The sequence below is a fragment of the Dermacentor albipictus genome, chromosome 2 (genome assembly GCF_038994185.2).
Source record: "Dermacentor albipictus isolate Rhodes 1998 colony chromosome 2, USDA_Dalb.pri_finalv2, whole genome shotgun sequence".
Classification (NCBI taxonomy): Eukaryota; Metazoa; Arthropoda; class Arachnida; order Ixodida; family Ixodidae; genus Dermacentor; species Dermacentor albipictus.
In genome coordinates this window covers 48,993,942-49,015,592 of record NC_091822.1, presented here as the reverse complement: position 1 = coordinate 49,015,592, position 21,651 = coordinate 48,993,942, and positions in this window count along the sequence as shown.

Here is a 21,651-nt window from a genome sequence, read left to right as displayed (position 1 = left end):
TTGTTAAGGCCAAGCTGGAGCTGTCACTCACAGATTGCAAGAGAACTTGATTGGAATCCTATCTGCACATCGTCAACATACGTTGAATAGAAGATGTTACGTGGTATGTGTAGACGAAGAGAATTCATTTTTACTATAAAGAGCGTGCAGCTGAGCACACCGCCCTGCGGCACTCCTGTTTCCTGTGTAAATTTCCGTGACAAGACATTGCCCACTCGAACACGGAATGTGCGATTAGACAGATAGCTTTCAATAACACTAAACATATTGCCATGTATACCTAACTGTGAGAGGTCTCTCAATATCCCAAACCGCCACACAGTATCATAAGCTTTCTCCATATCTAAGAATACTGATAAAAAAAACTGCTTATGAACAAAAGCTTCACGAATACGTGCCTCGATACGTATGAGATGGTCACTTGTGGATCGACCCTCGCGAAACCCGCACTGGTATGGGTCGAGGAATTTATTTGATTCGAGGATATGTAGTAGGCGACAGTTAATAATTTTTTCGAATACTTTGCAGAGGCAACTTGTTAGCGCTATAGGTCGGTAACTTGATACAGAGGAAGGATCCTTCCCGTGTTTCAGAATTGGAATTACAATAGCCTCCTTCCAAACGGAGGGGATCTCGCCGGAAGACCATATAACGTTGTATAGGTAGAGGAGGGTTTTCTGTGTTTCGGGTGGTAGTTGTTTTAGCATCTCATATATTACGCGGTCTGAACCTGGGGCGGATGTATTACAACAGTTTAGTGCTGCCTGCAGTTCTGCTATACAGAATGGATCGTTGTACGCCGCACTTTTAGCAGACTTTCTAATTTTTGCTGTTCTATTTGTGTTTTGTACTTTAGGAAGGTTTCGGAGTAGTGTGAAGAGCTCGATATGTATTCAAAATGTGCACCGAGAGAGTTGGCTTGGTCTTCAAGGCTTTCTCCGTGGCTATTTACTAGAGGTAAGGAATACGTTTGCTGCCCATTAACTTTGTTCACTTTATTCCAAACTTTTCTCTCATCTGTATACGAGTTGATGCTTGATATAAATTTTGCCCAGCTCTCTCGTCTTGCTTGCCGGCGCGTTCTCCTTGCCTGGGATTTGACATGCTTAAAGTTTTCCAAGTTTTCTGCTGTTGGCGAATCGCGAAGCAGCGCCCACGCTTTGTTCTGCTTTCTCCGTGCTTGCCTACATGCATCGTTCCACCAAGGAACACGCCGCTTGGAACCCATGCCGCTCGCTTGAGTAATACATTTACAGGCGGCATCCAGTATAAAAGCTGTAAAATATGCAACAGCATCATCTATAGTTATACCAGACATCTCAGTCCAAGTCATGTGTGTAAGAGATCTGTACCGTTCCCAATCGGCTGTGTCAATCTTCCACCGAGAAACCTGCGGGGGAAGTTGATCTTGTTTCGGCGTAGTTAGGATTATTGGGAAGTGGTCACTCCCATATGGGTTATTAAGCACATTCCATTTAAAATATGGTAAAAGCGTCGGCGATAAAATGCTAAGATCTATGGCAGAGTATGACTTGTTGGCTAGGTTAAAATATGTGGGCTCCTTCGTGTTCAAGAGACATGTTCCGGAGGAAAAAAGCACCTGTTCGATGACGCGACCTCGCGCATCACAGCGCGAATCGCCCCACAAACTGCTGTGTGCATTAAAATCACCGAGAATTATATAGGGCTCCGGGAGCTCATCTATGAATGATTCTAAGTCGCGCCTGTGAAGCTGATAATGTGGTGGTATGTACTAAGAGCAGATGGTAATGAGTTTATTTAAAAGTACGGCTCGAACGGCCACGGCCTCAAGGGCCGTTTGGAGCCTCAAATGCTGACACGCTACACTTCTATCAGCAATGATAGCTACACCGCTAGATGATGCGACAGCATCCTCGCGGTCTTTCCGGAAAGTCATGTATTATCGGAGGAAGTTAGTGTGTTTGGAAGATAGGTGGGTTTCTTGCACACACAGCACTTTAGGTTTAAACTTACAGAGAATTTCTTGGATGTCTTGTAGGTTTCTTAATAATCCTCTGATATTCCATTGTATGATGTCATCCATGTTGAAAAAAAAAGGTTGTGCTGTGTGTCTCAAGAGAGAGGAGAATGACATTACTTTACAGGGCCTTTGTTAGGCCCTGTAATTGGTGTTTTGTCCTTTTTGGAGCGGTCAAGAGAACCTCGCCGCTCCTTCGGCGCTACTTGCGCCGTTTGGCTATGGACACTGGTGTCCATAGCCTCCTGCGAGGCACGGGACACCCGCTCCAGAGAGCGATGTGTGCGTCGCGTAGACTTCGTCTCAAGCGACGGAGTCTTCGTCCCCACGGGGCCGGAGGTCGACAGGACCCCTGTGGCCTCTGCGGTGCCCTGGCTGCTGCCGAAGCTTGAAGAGGCCACTGGTGTGGACACTTTGAGAGATGGCAGGTCAGCGTTAGCTGCTCCCATCGTAGGGGCGGGTGGCGTTAGCCTCGGCACGCTAGGCGTGGTCCGGGCTGCCGCCAGAGGCCGTTGTGGTGCCGCCCCCCGTTGCACCACTTCAGCGAAAGATGTTTTCAGGGAAAATAACGCAGAGACCCTTTGTCTTGCTTCACGGAATGTTATGTTCTCCTCATATTTTACTGTAATTATTTCTTTCTCTTTCTTCCAGGCTGGACAAGCTCTGGAGTACGCAGGGTGACTGCCGTCGCAGTTCGCACAATGTACCTCATTATTGCAGTCGTCAGCAGAGTGACCGGTTGCGCCGCACTTTGCGCACATAAGCTGTCCTCGGCAGCTCTGGGATGCGTGACCAAATCTCTGACATTTGAAGCAACGTCGTGGGTTAGGAATGTAGGGTCGAACATGTAGTTTTACATAGCCAGTTTCAAGAGTCTCGGGTAGAGTAGTTGAGCTGAAAGTTAGTATTAAATGCTTTGTTGGGATTTCATTGTCATTCCGTCTGATTTTGATGCGCTGCACATGGATTACGCCTTGGTCCTTCCATCCATCTAGGAGTTCTTCTTCATTCAGTGTCATTAGGTCTTCATCTGAAACTACGCCTTTGACTCTGTTCATAGTTCGATCTGCGCTGACAGAAACAGGGATGTTGCCAAAGGCTACGAGGTGTGCAAGTCTGTTGTGTTGTTCCTTGTCCTTTAGTTCGAGGAGCAAATCCCCACTTGCCATCTTTGTTACTTTGTAACCGGCTCCAATGGTCTCTTTTAGGCACTTGGCGACAAGAAATGGTGAGATTACTCTAGCTTTAGTAGATAACTGTTCACAGTGAAGTACGTGGAATTTCGGGAAAGTTTCTTTGTTTTGGGGAATGAATAGCGAGGTTGCGTCGGTGCGTACCCTTTTCGAGGCACAATCAGGTGAAAACGGGTTCGAGGATCCCATGGGAAAAAGTAAGTTGTTCGGCAACGGCGTCTACCACCCACCACGGAGCCCAACAAGGGGACGTGGCAGAACATGTAAACAAGTCTGCACAGCGCCAGCAGTATGCCGTTACTATAACCCAATATGGTATACCCAAGGTAGGACAGCCACACCAGGTTAACCCTTGCCGCCAGGAAAAGTCGAAGTGAATAGAAAAGATGAGAAGACAGGAAAGATCAAAAGGGGAAGAGGAAGACGAAGATGAGGGTAGAGAGAGACAGGAAAAGGCGACTGCCGGTTACCTCCAGGTGGGTCAGTCTGGAGGTGCCGTCTATGTGAAGCCGAGGCCGAAGAGGTGTGTTGCCTCCGCCGGGGGGCCTTAAAGGTCCAAACGCCCAGCATCGGCTCAACCCCCAGGATCCCCTTTTCCCCAGACACGGCTAAGCCGCGCACGGCTACACGCGGGAGGGTCCAACCCTCGTGTGCTCGGGTCCGTGGTGTCGCAACACACCAAACGCCCGCTGACGCAGACGCCCCTGCGGGGCGACTTCCTGGTCATCATGACTGGATGTAGGGGCGTAGACCTGTACAATCTTCATTTTTTATCTCTTATTAAGTTTCAGGACAAGACCTGCCACCCTCTCGTTAATGCTGTAGAATTCCTGTATGTTACCAGCTATATTCTTATTAATCAGGAATCCGACGCCTAGTTCTCTTCTCTCCGCCAAGCCCCGGTAGCGCAGGACGTGCCCGCTTTTTAGCACTGTATATGCTTCTTTTGGCCTCCTAACTTCACTGAGCCCTATTATATCCCATTTACTGCCTTCTAATTCCTCCAATAGCACTGCTAGACTCGCCTCACTAGATAACGTTCTAGCGGTAAACGTTGCCAGGTTCATATTCCAATGGCGGCCTGTCCGGCCGCCGTTCTCCTAAACACACAGCACAAACTCCTAAACACACCGCACATATCAATAACAACATGGATACACCAATATTACATTGTAACGTTAGAGGTCTCCTCCACAACCCCGACGACGTCAAAGAACTCGTACATAAATATAATCCCAAGGTGCTGTGTGTACAAGAAACACATATAAAACCAACACAGTCAGCCTTTCTGACGCAATTCGCCATTTTTCGGAAGGACCGTGACGATGCCAACACCTCTTCCGGTGGTGTAGCAATAATAGCTGATAAGTCCGTTGCATGCCGTGCTCTGGAACTTCAAACACCTCTTGAGGCAGTTGCGGTTCGGGCCTTATTGTTGGGAAAACTAATTAGCATTTGTTCTATTCATATACCGCCTAACTTTCGGCTCCTTCGAGCAGAACCCGAGGGATTAATAGATGCCCTGCCAGAACCATACATACTGGTTGGGGATTTCAATGCACACAATACTCTTTGGGGGGATTCCCGATGCGATGCAAGAGGTCGAATAATTGAACAAATCCTGTTTTCTTCAGGCGCCTGCATGCTAAATAAGAAACAGCCAACATTTTACAGTCTTGCACATAACACGTACAGTTACATAGACTTAAGCATAGTATCCCCGACCTTAGTACCCCATTTAGATTGGAAAGTTATTCAAAACCCTTATGGCATGGACCATTTTCCTGTGATCCTCCAATCTGCAAAAGAACATGATCCTTTCCCACACGCCCCTCGATGGAAGATTGCATCTGCAGACTGGGAAAAATTTAGGACTCTGACGTATATGCCTCGAAACGCTCTTAACGATTTTAATATAAACGATGATGATGATGATGATGATGATGATATGTGGTGTTTTATGGCGCAAGGGCCAGGTTTGACCAAAGAGCGCCATGACATGTGGTAATGTTGGCGATGTATTGTGGATGACATGCACAATGAACTCATCATGGTAGATGTGATATGGCTGTAAAAGGGCCTAAAAAACTTACGCTGTAAGTGGAGTGGAATATATAGGTGGTAAAATAATGACGGTGACTAGGATGTGATGTGGGCTATGGCAATGGGCTTTCGTTAAAAGAGGATGCAATAAAACATAACACTGACACCAGAGTTTCAAGAGAGCCCTTGAATGCAGGGCTGTTAGTCGTGTGCTTAAAAGTTGCCTGGCCAGATGATTTTTAGGGTGTCCGTTTCGGCTAAAAACTCTAAAACTGTTTCCAGATTAAAACAAATGGCTGTGGCTTAGATAAGGTTACGCCCAGGATGCGAAGCATACTAGCCTTTATTTTAACGCGACAGCGTTAAGGAGCTCGTGTCGCAGAAAAGCCGGTGTCGTCGATGTCTGCGGCGTTGCACTTCATGAATAAATCGTTGTCGCGCCGAACGCTGCGTTGCTCGACGCTCACCGCATCCGATGCGGGGGGCGACGCCGCGAGCGACGGCGTGAGTTGGAGCCTCGTTTCTCCTCTGTCGTGACGTCACGGTGTCACGTGGTATTGAAGGCGACACCGCCGCGCCTGAGGAGCTGGGTTGAGCTCTCGTAATATGCTTCGCATAAAAGAGGTTCATCGCTAAGGAAAAATGCAGGGTGAAGGGGTAAATTCTCGCGATATGCAGCAGGGAAATACTTTTTCCTTTCTGTTTCTATTGCAGGGCACTCAATAAGAGCATGCAGGACAGTGAGATTATTGCCGCACTTAACACAAGTTGGAAGATCGCCCCCGGTCAAGAGATGAGAGTGGGTGCCGTATGTGTGGCCTATCCTTAATCGGCAAAGAATTACTTCCTTGTACCGTGCTGTTTTGCCACTTATCCAATTCCGCAATTTTGGTTTGATAATGTGTAACTTATTCAATGTTTGTGTATCCCACTCTTCTTGCCAATGATTCCTCAATTTACAGCGCAGAAGGGGCTTTAGGTCTGTTGCAGGAATGGGGATATTTCCATCCGTGTTGTTAAAACTCTCTGACGTAGCCTTTTCGTCAGCAGCTACGTTGCCTTTTATGCCTTTATGGCCAGGTACCCAGCATAGTATAATCGATTGGTTGCACATGTATGCGGAGCATAACGCGCTATACAGCTTATTAAAAACCGAGTTCTTGTGCTTACGTAAGCTAATTAGGGCTCTCACTACACTTAACGAGTCTGTAAATACAACAGCCTTAGCGATATTTTTGAGCCGTATGTGTTGAATAGCCTTAAGAATGGCGTATGCTTCCGCTGTAAAGATACTGGTGTATGGGTTTAGTGGTCCAGATGTTGAAAGTGAGGGTCCCAGAGCTGCGTAAGCAACACCAGCTGGAGACTTCGAAGCATCTGTGTAAAATTCATCACATGAGTACTTTTCCTTGAGTTCTATAAAATGTGAATATATGTGTGCCTCCGGGGCTCGTTTCGATAATTCTAGGAAAGAGATGTCGCATTGGATAGTCTGCCACTCCCAAGGCGGCGGAAGCCGTGTAGGAGCCATTTGGACTTTGTGTAAAAGAGGGACACCTATTTTTTCTGATAGTGCTTCCAACCGGAGGGACAGAGGAGGCCTAGTGGCTGGGCAGTTACGAAACAGCCTAGCAGTGGACAAGTCGCATATAGTGGAATGACAAGGATGTTTAACATCTGAGCTAACTTTAAGGGCGTAGGATAAAGTTAAATATGTTCTTTGGTAGTGCAATGACCATTCGTTTGACTCGACGTAGAGGCTTTGCACAGGGCTAGTCTTAAAGGCGCCTGTAGCAAGGCGGATACCTAAGTGGTGAATAGGATCAAGCATTTTCAGAGCACTAGGTGCGGCAGAATTGTAGACTATTGCTCCGTAGTCAAGGCTTGTTAATACTAGACTTTTGTAGAGCTTTAAAAGGCACCGCCTGTCGCTTCCCCAAGATGTACGTGACAAGAGCTTCAGCAAGTTCATAGACTTGAGGCACTTTGACTTCAGATACTTCAAGTGTGGTACAAAAGTCAGCTTACTGTCTAAAAGGATTCCTAGAAATTTGTGTTCATGGCTCACAGATAGCCGTTCTCCATTTAGATCTATTGCGGGGTCCGCCATTATGCCTCTCTTGTTAGAAAATAGGACGCATGTACTTTTTTGTGGGTTTAGTTTGAAACCATTTTCGTCCGCCCACTTAGATAATTTATTTATGCAAAGCTGTACTTGTCGCTCGCAGATACTTAAGTTACTTGATTTGAAACCTATCTGGATGTCATCCACATATACGGAATAAAACATAGTATGTGGTATGGCAGTCTGGATCGCGTTCATTTTGACAATAAAAAGAGTGCAGCTCAGCACAACACCTTGTGGAACACCAGTCTCTTGCGTAAATGGACGAGACAGAACGTTACCAACTCTAACACGGAACGTCCGATTGGAGAGGTAACTATGAATCACGTTCAGCAAGTTGCCTCGAACTCCCATTTCAGACAGGTCACGGAGGATTCCATAGCGCCAGGTTGTGTCGTATGCCTTCTCCAAATCTAAAAATACGGACAGGAAAAACTGTTTGTGGACAAAGGCATCGCGGATATTTGTCTCGATGCGGACAAGGTGATCTGTTGTGGATGTACCCTCTCTAAAACCGCACTGTAAGGGATCGAGTATCTTGCTGCGTTCAAGAAAATGGATGAGGCGACGGTTAATCATTTTCTCAAATAATTTGCATATACAACTTGTCAGAGCTATGGGCCTATAATTGTTGGGTGAGGAAGGGTCCTTGCCCTCTTTGAGGATAGGGATTACGATTGCTTCTTTCCAAACAGAAGGAATATAGCCTGCAGAGAACAAGGAATTAAAGAGTGACAGTAGTGTTTTTTGGGTTTCAGGGTGTAAGTGTCTGATCATCTCATACATTATCCTGTCACTTCCTGGAGCGGACTTGTTGCAACAGCTCAGTGAGGCCTGGAACTCAGCCATTCCAAATGGACGATTGTATACTTCGTTGGATGTGCTTTTCCGATCGAAATTCATCTGTTCTGCTAGTCGCTGGTATTTTACGAATGTATCTGTGTAGTGAGATGTACTGGAAATGTGCTCGAAATGTGCTCCTAGACAATCTGCCTGATCCTCCAGGGAGTGTCCTTGTGTATTTAATAAAGGTAAGGGATGAGTTTCGCGGCCTTTTATTTTGTTAACCCTGTTCCAGGCTTTTCGTTCGTCTGTGTATGAATTGATGCTGCTTATGTAGTTTTTCCAACTTTCCCGTTTAGCGCGGCGGCGTGTTCTCCCTTGAGACTTCATCGCCTTGAAATTAATTAGGTTCTCTGTAGTTGGTGAGTTACGGAGGAGATTCCAAGCCTTGTTTTGTTTTTTCCTGACTTCCCTACACTCCTCATTCCACCATGGAATACGTCGTTTCGAGGGCGACCCTTTTGTTTGGGGGATACATACTGATGCAGCATCAATAATGAACGCTGTTATGTATGCTACTGCGTCGTCTAGGTTAAGTTCACAGATATCATTCCAGGGCAGCTGCGTTAGTTCGCGAAACTTCGTCCAGTCGGCTGAATCAACTTTCCATCGAGGAACATGTGCAGGACACTCACTTTGTTTTTTAAGGTTTAGGACGATGGGGAAGTGATCACTGCCATAAGGGTTATTAATGACATCCCACTGGAGATATCGTACAATTGTACTAGACGATATGCTTAGATCTATCGAAGAAAATGTTTTATGTGTAGAGCTGTAAAATGTTGGCTTTTTCTTGTTAAGCAAGCAGGAACCTGAACTGAATAGGATGTTTTCTATAAGCCGTCCTCGCGCATCACAGCGAGAGTCGCCCCAAAGTGGGCTATGCGCGTTTAGATCACCGACGACTATGTAAGGGTGAGGCAGCTCATCAATAAAGCTTTGAAATGTTGTGCTAGAGAGTTGATAACTTGGGGGGATGTATATGGACGTGATAGTAACTACTTTATTGAATAGTACTGCTTGGATAGCAACTGCCTCAAGGGGAGTTCGGAGTTGCAGTTGCCGACAAGCAACGCCTCTGTCTACTAGTATTGCTACGCCGCCGGACGATGCAACAGCATCATCTCGGTCTTTCCGGAAAATTGCGTATCGCCTAAGAAAGTTTGTTTGTGTAGAATTAAGATGTGTCTCCTGAACACACAGCACCTTTAGATTGTATTTGTGTAAGAGTTCTTTGATATCATCGAGGTTATGGATCAGACCTCTCACGTTCCAGTGTATTATTTGTGTATCCATATTGTTTGTGTTTATGTGCTGTGTGTCAAGAGATATGAATTAGGTTGGCTCAAGGGACCTTTCCAGGCCCCTTGATGCGGGGTATTTCTTTTTTCTTGGCGCGCTCCAGGGAGCAACGCCGTGCCTTCGGCGTCTCAGACGCCGGAGAAGTTTTTGTTACATCCATCGCCTCGTCAGAGGCGTTGGATGACGCCCGCTCAGCGGGCACTCTCGGGAGTTTTTCGGGCCTGTCTGCACGGGCAGTGGCCCTGGGACCGGCAGGCTCGGAGGTCTGCTCGCCCTTCGTCGTAGGGGGCGGAAGAGCAGTGGCTGCTCCCGCCAGGGGGGCTGATGGCGTAACCGTCGTCACACTCCGTGTGACTTGGGCGGCCGCCGAAGGATGTAGCGCTGCCCCCCGGCGCGCCACATCGATGTAGGAAGGACTAGAGTGGTTGTGGAGAGCGAAACGTTTACGTGCCTCTGGAAAAGATAGGTTTAGTTTGACTTTGAGTTCTATTATTTGTTTCTCCTTTTTCCACGAGGGGCATGATCGCGAGTAGGCGGGGTGATCTCCTTTACAGTTGGCACAGTGGTTTGGTGAAGTGCAGATGTCAGAAGCGTGTTCAGGAGAACTACACTTAGCACAAGTAGCACGTCCTCTGCAGGTTTGAGACCCATGCCCAAAACGCTGACACTTGAAGCATCGACGCGGATTTGGGATGTATGGTCGAACACGTAGCTTGCAGTAGCCGGTTTCTATTGTTTCAGGCAGGTCGCTGGTTCCGAAAGTAATGATTATGTGTTTGGTCGGTATTTGTTTGTCATCTCGCCTTAATGTTATTCTTTGCACTCTTACTACGTTCTGGTCTTGCCATCCTTCTAGTAGTTCGCTTTCACTCAGTTCGAGAAGGTCATCTTCTGAGACGACTCCGCGGACTGTGTTCATGGATATGTGTGGGCCCACTGAGACGGGAATTTCCCCAAATGCTACAAGTTTCGAGAGCTTGTCATATTGTGTTTTGTCGCGAAGTTCGAGAAGAAGATCATCACTTCCCATCTTCGTTACTTTATAGCCTGGGCCAATTGCTTCCGTGAGGCATTTTGCTACAACAAATGGTGAGATCATTCTGACAGTTTTGCTATCGTGCTGACTGTGTACAACGTGGTACTTGGGAAAAGATTGCTTTGTTTGCATGAAAAACGTGAAAGTTTCATCGGTGCGCCCCCTCTTGCGGGAGCGATCAGGTAATGGTGGAAAGTTGCTTGCCATAAAGCATTGGAAATTTCGGCGGCGATGGTGGCCACCCACCACCGGGCCCAACAAGGGGACGCTACAAGGTTAGAATACCTGCAGGCGCCAGCCATGCATCGCCGCTAAAACCTTATATATATACCCAAAGTTGGATATACTACACACGGTTAACCCTTGCCACCAAGAAATACGGAAGTAATAAGAAGTGAAGAGGAGACAGGAAAGGTGAAAAAGTGGGAGAGAAAGACGAAGATTAGAGAGGAGGACAGGAAAAGGCGACTGCCGGTTTCCTCCAGGTGGGTCAGTCTGGAGGTGCCGTCTATGCGAAGCAGAGGCCAAAGAGGTGTGTTGCCTCCGCCGGGGGGCCTTAAAGGTCCAAACACCCAGCATCAGCTCAACCTCCAGGATCCCCCTTTCCCCAGACACGGCTAAGCCGCGCACGGCTACACGCGGGAGGGTCCAACCCTCATGTGCTCGGGTCCGTGGTGTCGCAACACACCAAACGCCTGCTCACGCAGACGCCCCTGCGGGGTAATATAAACGATGCTGTTGCTTATTTTACCGCTTTTATCATTGACGCCGCATTGGAGTGCATCCCACAAACAAACGGGACCCCGAAAAAAAGGCGAGTGCCCTGGTGGAACGAGGATTGCAGGAATGCACGGAAAAAACAGGATAAGGCCTGGGACATGCTGCGCCGCTCTCCAACAACTGAGAACCTTGTTAACTTCAAACACATAAAGTCCCAAGGAAGACGAACACGGCGCACGGCTAAAAGGGAAAGCTGGGAAAAATACATCTCCGGTGTTAACTCCTACAAACAAGAAGGAAAAGTATGGAGTCGGCTGAAAAAATTAGTAGGCCACCAACCTTACCTCCTGCCTTTGGTCGATGTCCAAGGCAATAACCTTGAAGACCAGGCTAACGCCCTTGGACAGCATTTCGAACATGTGTCCAGCGCCGAACATTATTCGGAGCATTTCCACAAACTAAAAGAATCTGCAGAAAGCAAGCCGTTGAATAGAAAGTGTCGAGAAAACGAACCTTACAACAGTCCCTTCAGTGTTATGGAATTCAGAGCATCATTAAACACTTGTCAAAGCTCTGCTCCCGGAGCCGACCGTATTATGTATGAGATGATAAAGCATCTGGACTCTAGCGCTCAAATGGCTCTGCTGTCCCTCTTTAACACTATTTGGGCAACTGGGTTCCTTCCACTGGCATGGAGAGAAGCCATCGTAGTACCCATTCTAAAACAAGGCAAAGATGCATCCTCAGTGGAAAGTTACCGTCCCATTGCTTTAACAAGTTGTCTGCAAATTTTATGAAAAAATGATAAACCGCAGGCTCTTGCATTTCCTTGAAGAAAACAAACTGCTCGATCCTTATCAGTGCGGCTTTAGAGAAGGCCGTTCTACAACAGACAGCCTTGTTCGCATAGAAGCAAACATCCGCGAAGCTTTTATACACAAACAGTTTTTTCCGTCTGTCTTCCTCGACATGGCAAAAGCATATGATACAACGTGGCGGTTTCGAATATTACGAGATCTTTCAGAAATCGGTATCCGCAGGAATATGCTCAACATAATAGAAAGCTACTTAACAAATCGCACGTTCCGCGTTAGAGTTGGGAATGCTCTGTCCAGACCATATACACAGGAAACTGGGGTGCCGCAGGGAGGCGTACTCAGCTGTACGCTTTTCATCATAAAAATGAACTCCTTACGTTCAGTAATACCACCCGGCGTGTTCTACTCCCTATATGTAGATGATATACAGATCGGTTTCAAGTCGTGTAACCTCGCAATCTGTGAACGACACATCCAAATTGGACTGAACAAAGTGTCTAAATGGGCCAGAGAAAATGGCTTTAAAATCAATGCCCAAAAAAGCTCATATGTGTTATTCACACGAAAGAGAGGACTGACCGCAGATCCCAATGTAGACTTAAATGGACAGCGCATACCTGTAAACACAGAACACAAATTTCTGGGCATAATTCTGGATAAAAAATTAACTTTCACTCCGCACCTAAGATATCTTAAGCACAAATGCCTAAAAACAATGAACATTCTAAAAATCTTGTCGCATGCAACATGGGGCAGTGACAGGAAATGCCTCATGAATGTCTACAAAAGCCTTATACGTACACGCCTAGACTACGGGGCCGTGGTTTACCAGTCTGCCACCCCAAGCGCCTTAAAGATTCTTGACCCTATTCATCACTTAGCTATCCGCCTGGCTACCGGTGCCTTCAGGACGAGTCCTGTGGAGAGTCTCTACGTTGAAGCCAATGAGTGGTCGCTTCATCTTCAGAGGTGGTACTGCAGTTTCCTTTACTTTCTGAAAGTTAATGCGAACCGCGACCATCCGTGTTATGAAACTATAAACAACCTTGCATCTGCAACGCTGTTTGATAATCGACCTGCAGCTAGAGAACCATTTTCTCTGCGCGTTAGAAAACTTTGAGGAAATGGAAGTTCCGGCTCTTGAGCAAAACCTTATGGCCCCAGCAAAGCTAATGCCACCGTGCCAGTGGCAGCACATAGAATGCGATACATCCTTCATAGAGGTTACAAAACACGCTCCAGAGGCACAAATAAGAATGCATTTCTTAGAACTCCAGCACAAGTACCCGTACACAGAATTTTACACTGGCGCTTCGAAGTCGCACGCTGGCGTTTCCTACGCAGCTGTCGGCTCATCGTTCTCCGAATCCAACGTTATTCACCCGGAAACAAGCATTTTCACCGCAGAGGCTTACGCAATACTGTCTGCTGTCCAACAAATCAAGAAAACAAAGCTACAGAAAGCCATTGTATTTACAGACTCCCTATCCGTCGTAAAATGTCTGATATCACTCAAGAACCTGAAGAATCCCATACTCATTAATCTATATTCACTCCTGTGCAAATTATATTCGTGTAATAAACAGGTCATAGTATGTTGGGTGCCTGGGCACAGGGGCATCGAGGGCAACACGCTCGCTGATGAAATTGCCAAATCGATTACAAAAAAAGCTGGCAACTCTTCCATAGGTATCGCACCTTCAGACCTAAAGCTATTTTTGCGCAAAAAACTTAGAAGGCATTGGCAACAGATGTGGGATACCGAAACTTCCAATAAACTCCATTTAATTAAGCCACACTTAGGAAATTACGAACCAATAACAAAAACAAGGCGAACTGAAGTCATTTTCTGCCGCCTTAGGATAGGCCATACCTATGGCACACACTCTTATCTATTGACCGGTAGCGAAGTTCCAACCTGTTGTAAATGTGGCGAAACACTGACCGTCCTCCATGTCCTGCTGGAGTGTCGGGAAGCGGAATCTCAAAGAAAAAAGCACTTCCCTCTAGCGTACCGACAGCAGATCCCTTTACACCCATGTATGTTCCTTGGTGCTGACCCGCTTTTTAACCCAAAAACAGTTTTTAACTATTTACAAGATGTTGACGCATTACAAGTACTAGGCCCACAAGTTTCGTAGCACGGCCTCTAATCAGAGGCTCCTGCTGCGAAAGCAGCGCTTTGTATAGCACTTGCCTCCGGGCCCTTTCAGTTAAGGACCTTCTTGAGGCAGTAGTGCTACTGACATATATGCATTTTTAGTACCTCACACCTTCATGGTGTAACTTTTAGGTTAACAGCACACCTCACAAGCCATTGTCATTATGTTAACATGTTTATAACCTGCTTCTTGTCTTATGCCTCTATACAGCCACACTATCTCGTCATAGACAGCCACCATACCCTTCGTAGTTACTTTTCTCACCGAGTACATAACACCATTGTTTGGCGCTCTTTGGCCATGACTGGCCCTTGCGCCACAAAACCCTATACATCATCATCATCACCACCAAAAAGAGGAAAGACATATTTGGATCCCGGATCAAGTGATTCCATACCGAAGACAACGATATGGCGCCTTCACAATTCATCTTGCAATGCTTCGCAACCCATGTCACCTCTTCATACACGGACGAAAGATCGTATTCCTCTACCTGCACCTTCACCGGAGAATTCGTTGCGCCCTCGGCACGATCAGCATGGCGAGGAGCGCGAATTGTCATCTCCGGAATTTTTTAGAGATGACTGCGACGAAAAATGGACGATGGTGGCACATCACCGGAAATCTTTAGTTTCAGTGATGACTGCGACGAAGATTTGCACGAATCTGCGTCATTCCGAATGGACGATGGTGCCACATCATCAAGTACACCGCCTTAGGACAGCTATGCAGTTGAGAATGCGTCCTCGGAAAGAAATTACAACTTTTACGCAGACTTAGCTGAACCGTTCAATGATGACGGGACACTGACCCGGGGCGATGCCTACATGATGCTCTTGGACGTCACTGTCAAGTACGGTTTCTTCTGGACGGTAATCGTGGCCATCCAAAAATTGTTCATCAACCTTTTAGGCAAAAAGGCGTTCCCTGAGAGCAAATATTTATTCAATAAATTCTGTGGTGTCGATATCACAGATATCGTGTTTCACTTTTACTGCCCACTTTGCAAGCTGTCGCTTGGAGAAACGAAGGCCAGTTTGGAAGAACGACGAGGACTTCAAGCTGAGTGCCAATTGTGCCATTCGAAATATCTTGGACATGATCTCGTACGTTCGGGCAGTTTTTTTGTGAGCCTGCCTATCGAAAAGCAACTGGAGTTCGTGCTGTCTAGCAAGACAGCTGGTACTGCAGTGATGGATAGCCTGCGTAACAGTTGTGGGGGCACTTCAATGAGTGACATAACAGACAGCTCGCAGTACCGAGTGACGCGGGACAAAGTTGGCATGGCTGCACACGACTTGACAGTGACCGTAAATTGTGATGGCAGCCCCATTTTCAATTCATCGAAATACAGCATATGGCCAGTTCAAGTAACCCTTAATGAACTGCCACCATAACTGCGTTGGAAGAACGTAATCGTGCCGCTACTGTGGTATGGAAATGGACATCCCAACATGGCACTGCTGCTGGAAGCCTTTGTCATTCAGCTGCAGCTCAACACAAGTGGCATAACTTGGATATTTGAGGACACGCAGATATGTTCCAAAGAGTCCTTGATGTGCAATTACCACATATGTCTTGCCTATATATACATATATATATATATATATATATATATATATATATATGCTTGTCTATATAATTGCTCGATTTGCAGGTGTTCTGCATCTGCTGTTGTGCAGATTCACCCGCAAGAGCAGCAATGCAGCATCTGATGCAGTTTAACGGCTACTTCGGCTGCAGCTGGTGTTACCATCCAGGCAACAATGTAAATGGTAAGTTTCATACAAGAAGTGTATATTTTGTCTTCCTCGTTATTATAGCATTCACATGTGTCATCGGCAGATTCATTATTTATCTGAAGTTCAACTCAACTTTAACCCAGCAGCGCAGTATGATTGTGAAGCTTAATAAGTTTCACACGCTAGCAGGTGTATAACAGGGCCCAGAAACCAATAGAATGTGAACTGGCAGTAGCCAGAAGAATAATGGTTTTATGAACCTCATGTATTAGCATATAATCAGATCACTATCATGATACACCAGTGTCACTTGCTTGTCATTGTATTTATAGCTTCGTCTCTTGTATAATGACTTATTGTGCATAGTAAAATCACTAATCACTAAAAATTGGCATTTTTACTTTTATGAAGCAGTTATGTTTACCTGTGGGTTAAAAACACTATTCTTAATTTGTTGACTAGGTGCTGGCACACGGTCAGTACTGGATGTGAATGTCACCTTGTCACTTTTTTTCTGCAATGCAGGTGCAGTCAAGTACTGCTTAAGCCAGCCTCATCCTGACCGCACAGATGAAGAGCTAGTGGCAGACATGGCGGCTGCCTGCCACACTGGCTCCACGGTGAAGGGTGTAAAAGGCCCTTCTCCTTTAATCAATCTGCCTGGATTTAGCCCTGTGTGGTCCTGGTGCCCTGACTACATGCACTGTGTATTGCTTGGTGTTAGCAGGCAAATAACCGAGTTATGATTGTCAGAGTGTGCAGTGGACTATTATTGCGGAAGTCCTTCTACAATTAAAGCCATTAATGAAAGACTTCACTCACTCAAAATGCCTGTTTGCATCAGCCGTCAGCTAAGGGCGCTGACAGTTCGAAAATACTGGAAAGCATCTAAATGACAATACTGGCCGCTGTACTACAGCATGCCGTGCTTCAGTAATGTACTGCCAAGCAAGCATCTGGAACATTGGGGTCTCCTTGTAAAAGGAATGTTTCTCCTGTTGAAAAATTCGGTGTCACCGTTAGACATAGAGCACAGTGCCCGATTTCTCAGAGTTTGTAGTTGCTGTCGAGGTCCTTTACGGTCAAAAGAACATGGCATATAACATGCACCAGCTCCTTCACATCCCAAAGTCAGTGGTCCTCCTTGGCCCTTTATGGGCACACTCATGTTTCAGTTTTGAAGTGAACATGGGCAAGCTGCTGCGACTTGTGAGTTATTCTAATGGAGTAGCCCTCCAAATTGCCACACGTCTGCTGCTTCACAGCAGTATGTTCGCCCTAAAGGCATTGGCGACTGACTATGCGTTGTCATTGATGGATGCGAAGTCTAAAAACATCCTTGGCAAAATTGTTCCTTTGGGAAATGGTGAAGCCGTCTCCCACAGTTTTCTCCGTGCTCACTCAGCGTTGCTTCTATTTGAAGCAGTGGAGTTTAAGAGGATAAATATGAACGGTGCCATCATTACGTCAGAGAAGTATATTAGACATATGAGAATGAATGGCACAGCTGTTATCTTGGCTGATGGTACTTATGCTAAGGTGAAAAGAATATTTTATTGTAGACATGGCTCTACTGAACGGTTCTACATAACATCAAATGTGTACTTAGTCAGTGCTTTGATGCCAACTGAACACATAAAGATTGCAAAGCAACAATATGAAAGGCTGTTTGAGATAGATAAGCATGCTTGCCCTTGCGTATACTTTGCTTTCGGCAGTGACGAAATATTTTGTAATCTGGTAAATAGTTATGAGTGGTCATAGAAAGACAATTCCTGATTGAGAAACAGCGCTCCAAGTACTATTGTGCTCTGTTGTTGCATTACATATTGAAAATCTGTTCTCTTTGTAATATATATATATATATATATATATATATATATATATATATATATATATATATATATATATACATATATATGTGTGTGTGTGTGTGTGCTTGTGCGTCTGTTTGTAAGATGCCACGATTTGTCAGAACTTTTTTTGCTATATGTAAGTTGTTCTATAATTAAAACTTCTGTATACGCTATTTTTCATAATTGTCCTCATTGGCTTGTATGCCAGGCTGTAATAGTAGTAGAGGCATTCGTAAGGCAATGTAGCCTTCAGCCTTTTCACCCTGCATGCAAGGAGAAGAAAAAGTGCAAATTCAATTCAATCAAGCATTGTTATGAAATTACACTTGTATATTCCGATTTTAGTAGTGATACCACATGATCTGGCACGCATGCTCATAATGTTATGCAGACATATGTTATCTGGCCAGAATAACATTAGGGGCTGAGCAATACATTTGAACGTAGAACCTAATTTAATTCTCCCTATTGATCACGTGGTAATTTCTCTTTCATATGTCTACAGGTTCATTGTTTTTTCATATGGCCAACATATGCTTTACACTTGCTTTCCATTACGTGCCTTTTAAAGCAAAATGCATGTGAATGTTTTCTTGCACAGATTACATATGTATTTGCCGCACACTTCATTACTGTTGTCGCGGTTCTTGAGCCAATAAATTTGCTGTTTGACATTCAATGTGGCTACAAGCAGCATTCTTATGTACTTAAGACCTTGTTGTACTTGTTGATCTGTATTTACTCCATATTGTGTATCATAATATATGCGATAATGCGCTTCAAATTTTCATATAGTCGCATAAGCAAATTTACAAGCTTTATGAATGCATGCCAAACCTTATGTGTGATCTGCTTTTGAATATTTAACTACAGCAGCACATTCAAGGCAGTTATGTAGAACAGCCTTTATAGAGCTGAAATTACTTTTGTCCACTGGAACTGCAGAACTTTCAGCTCGACATAACTTATCCCAACTGGAACTGGAAAATTTCCAGCTGGACACATGACTTCCCAACTGGAACAGGAAAATTTCCAGCTGGGAATAAGATTTCCCAACCTAAACTGGAAAACTTACAGCTGGATATAGCAACTTCCAAAGTGGAAATGGAAAACTTCCAGCTGGGAAATGACATTTCCAGCTAGATATGGGAAATTTCTAGCTTGAGGAGCTGTTTCCAGCTGGAAAACAGGCTGGAAAATCATTTTCCAGCTGGAAATTCCTACCTCATTTTCATGTGGGATCAAATCGCTATAGGGCCGCAACCTAACTATAAGAGTGGTTACCTTCGTCCTGACTGCTTATTTTTTAAGTCCAGCTCCTTCGGTAGCGGGTGCACGAACTCGACGGGGTCAGGCCTAACCCAAACTTCGCTAAACAGGATCAACATTGACTCAAACTTCACGTGCACGGCTGAAGCTCGTGCACTTCAACAACGAAGGCATGTCGACGCATTTTGAGTGCGAATAATTATATTTACAAGCAAATGAACTGCAGCTATCACGTTGTCAGTTCGACGGGTTATCACCTAGGGTTCAGTCAAGCTTTCACGGTCGGCATGCTGATTTTGTCAGTGCCGTCGACACGAAAGCCCGTCGCGCTATATGACAACTCGCACCCGCCGGTTGCGTCGTTGACGGCCTATTACGATCAAATGGTCGCAGTGACACAGTGCTGAATAGTCGTTCATTCGTCGGCGTCAGCGTCTTGTGAGTCTCGTATCGACCCAATGTTACCACACCTTAAAACAGTACATGAAGTCAGGCAGGCGCTGCCACCACCCGCAACAGTTGGCCGACGCTGCAAGAAGAGTGCGTCAGCAACGTGTTTTTGAAGCGTCGCCCAAGTGTAACGCAGGGGTTTATCGATAAATTTGACAGCCGTCAATGCAAGGCGGCAGCTACGTGTTTCACGGTGCAGTCCGGACCAAGCCCTGGCCCTTTTCTGTTTCAAAGTGGAGTAGCAGTCTTACGCACGTTTTTGGCACCGCACCGACGTCGAGCTACCAGTAGAGTTTCAACGCGATACATGGCACGAGCGTTTGCAACAGCGCGAGTCCAAGCGCTTTTTTTTTTTCTGGATACTTTCCCCCGATATCTGGCCGCACGCGCGTCCCTTCCAAAACATTTCACAACTTCGCTAGGGCAGGGCGCACGCGCCGTCGCGCCGTGAAAGAGGCGGATTGGCCGGTGCTTCGTCGTACACGAAGCTGTCCTGGAGAACCTGAGCATCGTAGGCGCTCCCGGGAATTCCAATGCACACATCGATGAACAGCGTATCTGCATTGAAGCCCCCATGAAGAATGATCCAGTGGAATTTCTTCCTGTTGTAATAACTTTGCTCAGACTCCCAGGGTCTAGAAATGCGGACGTGACATACATCAATGGCACCGATAACGTCCAGGAGTCCCGACCTGTGACGAACCAACTCGAAGAATGCCCACTTGCTCCGCTCCTTCTCGTTGCGGTCAGGCCAGCAGACTTCTCTTGCACTTATGGAGAAGATGAAGTCCAAGACACAGTTAACTGCGGCTTGGACGGTGCTCTTGCCGACATCAAACTTGTTGGCAATGTGATACATCGTTTCTTGCGTGCCTATGTATGTTAGCGCAGTAAGAAGCATTTCCTCTGCCGAAATTTGGGGACGTCCTCGTGTACCTTCTGAATAGTAGTTCGAAATCTCGAACTCCTAGTTTAGGGCTCCAAACGAGCTTCTTTTAAGCCGGAACAACTTCTTGAACTCAAATTCCAGGTACGTTGGTACAACACTTTCAACGTACAAAGGCACCCTGTGGCGATCCTGTCTTTGCAGCTTCGTTAAATGGAGAACTAATGCGAACTCATCACAGATGCAGTCTTCGTCGGCGCTGTCACTAGGGGATGATCTCACGAAAAGCAGGCTGAACAGCTATGTAGTCACCACGAGGAGTTCTTTGGCAATCATGCGTACATGCGAAGAATGCAAAAGAGGGTAGACGACGCACAAATGAGCAGACGATGCCGGCGCTTCCTCCCCGGAATTCGATTTTACAACCTGCGGGTCACTTTGATATTTCAGCCCATGTGACAATGACATAATGCAAAAAAAGGTGCAGACAGGACACAAGAGTAGAGAAGTGGACAACACGAACGCCGACTACCAACTGAAGGGAGCACTGAGACGAAAAATGAAAGACACAAAACTCATCTGCGCAAGTTCAGGAATGGTATCACCACGTGTCAGTCGGGTACACGTGCCGGTCTACGTGAGAGATAACTGTTAAGGTACTTAATCTCTTCCTCATGCAAAGTAGTCGAAGGCTGACTCACGCATGCACTTCCACCATTATAGACATGTCATGCCTCTACCATAAGACGCGTATCTTCATTCTTATGTCTATACAATATCGCGCATTCATCTAACTCTGGCGTGCAGTTACTATCTTGGCAATGCAGGGAAGGATTCGAAGGCGATACACCGGTAAACGGCCTTTTATGTTCCATTAGCCTCTGATTGATACACCGTCTCGTTTGCCCTACGTAGAACTGGCCACAGCTAAGGGGAATTTTATAAACCACACCCATACGACAGTCAGTAAACCTGTTGTTCTTATTGTTCTTATTGTGCATGACGGAATTGTCATGTCGTGCCTTAAGTTTTCCCTCACCAGATCCTGCACGCTCAAAATGAGCGCGTTTTAATGCGCAGGTCCGGCGCCTATTAGAAGCAGGTTATCCTAGTGTAGCAGTGGCCACTGTGGTTGAGCGCCTAAAGAAGTCGGTGTCGAGGGAGACGGAGTGATTACAGAAAACAGTAATAGCAAAAAAAGAGTAGT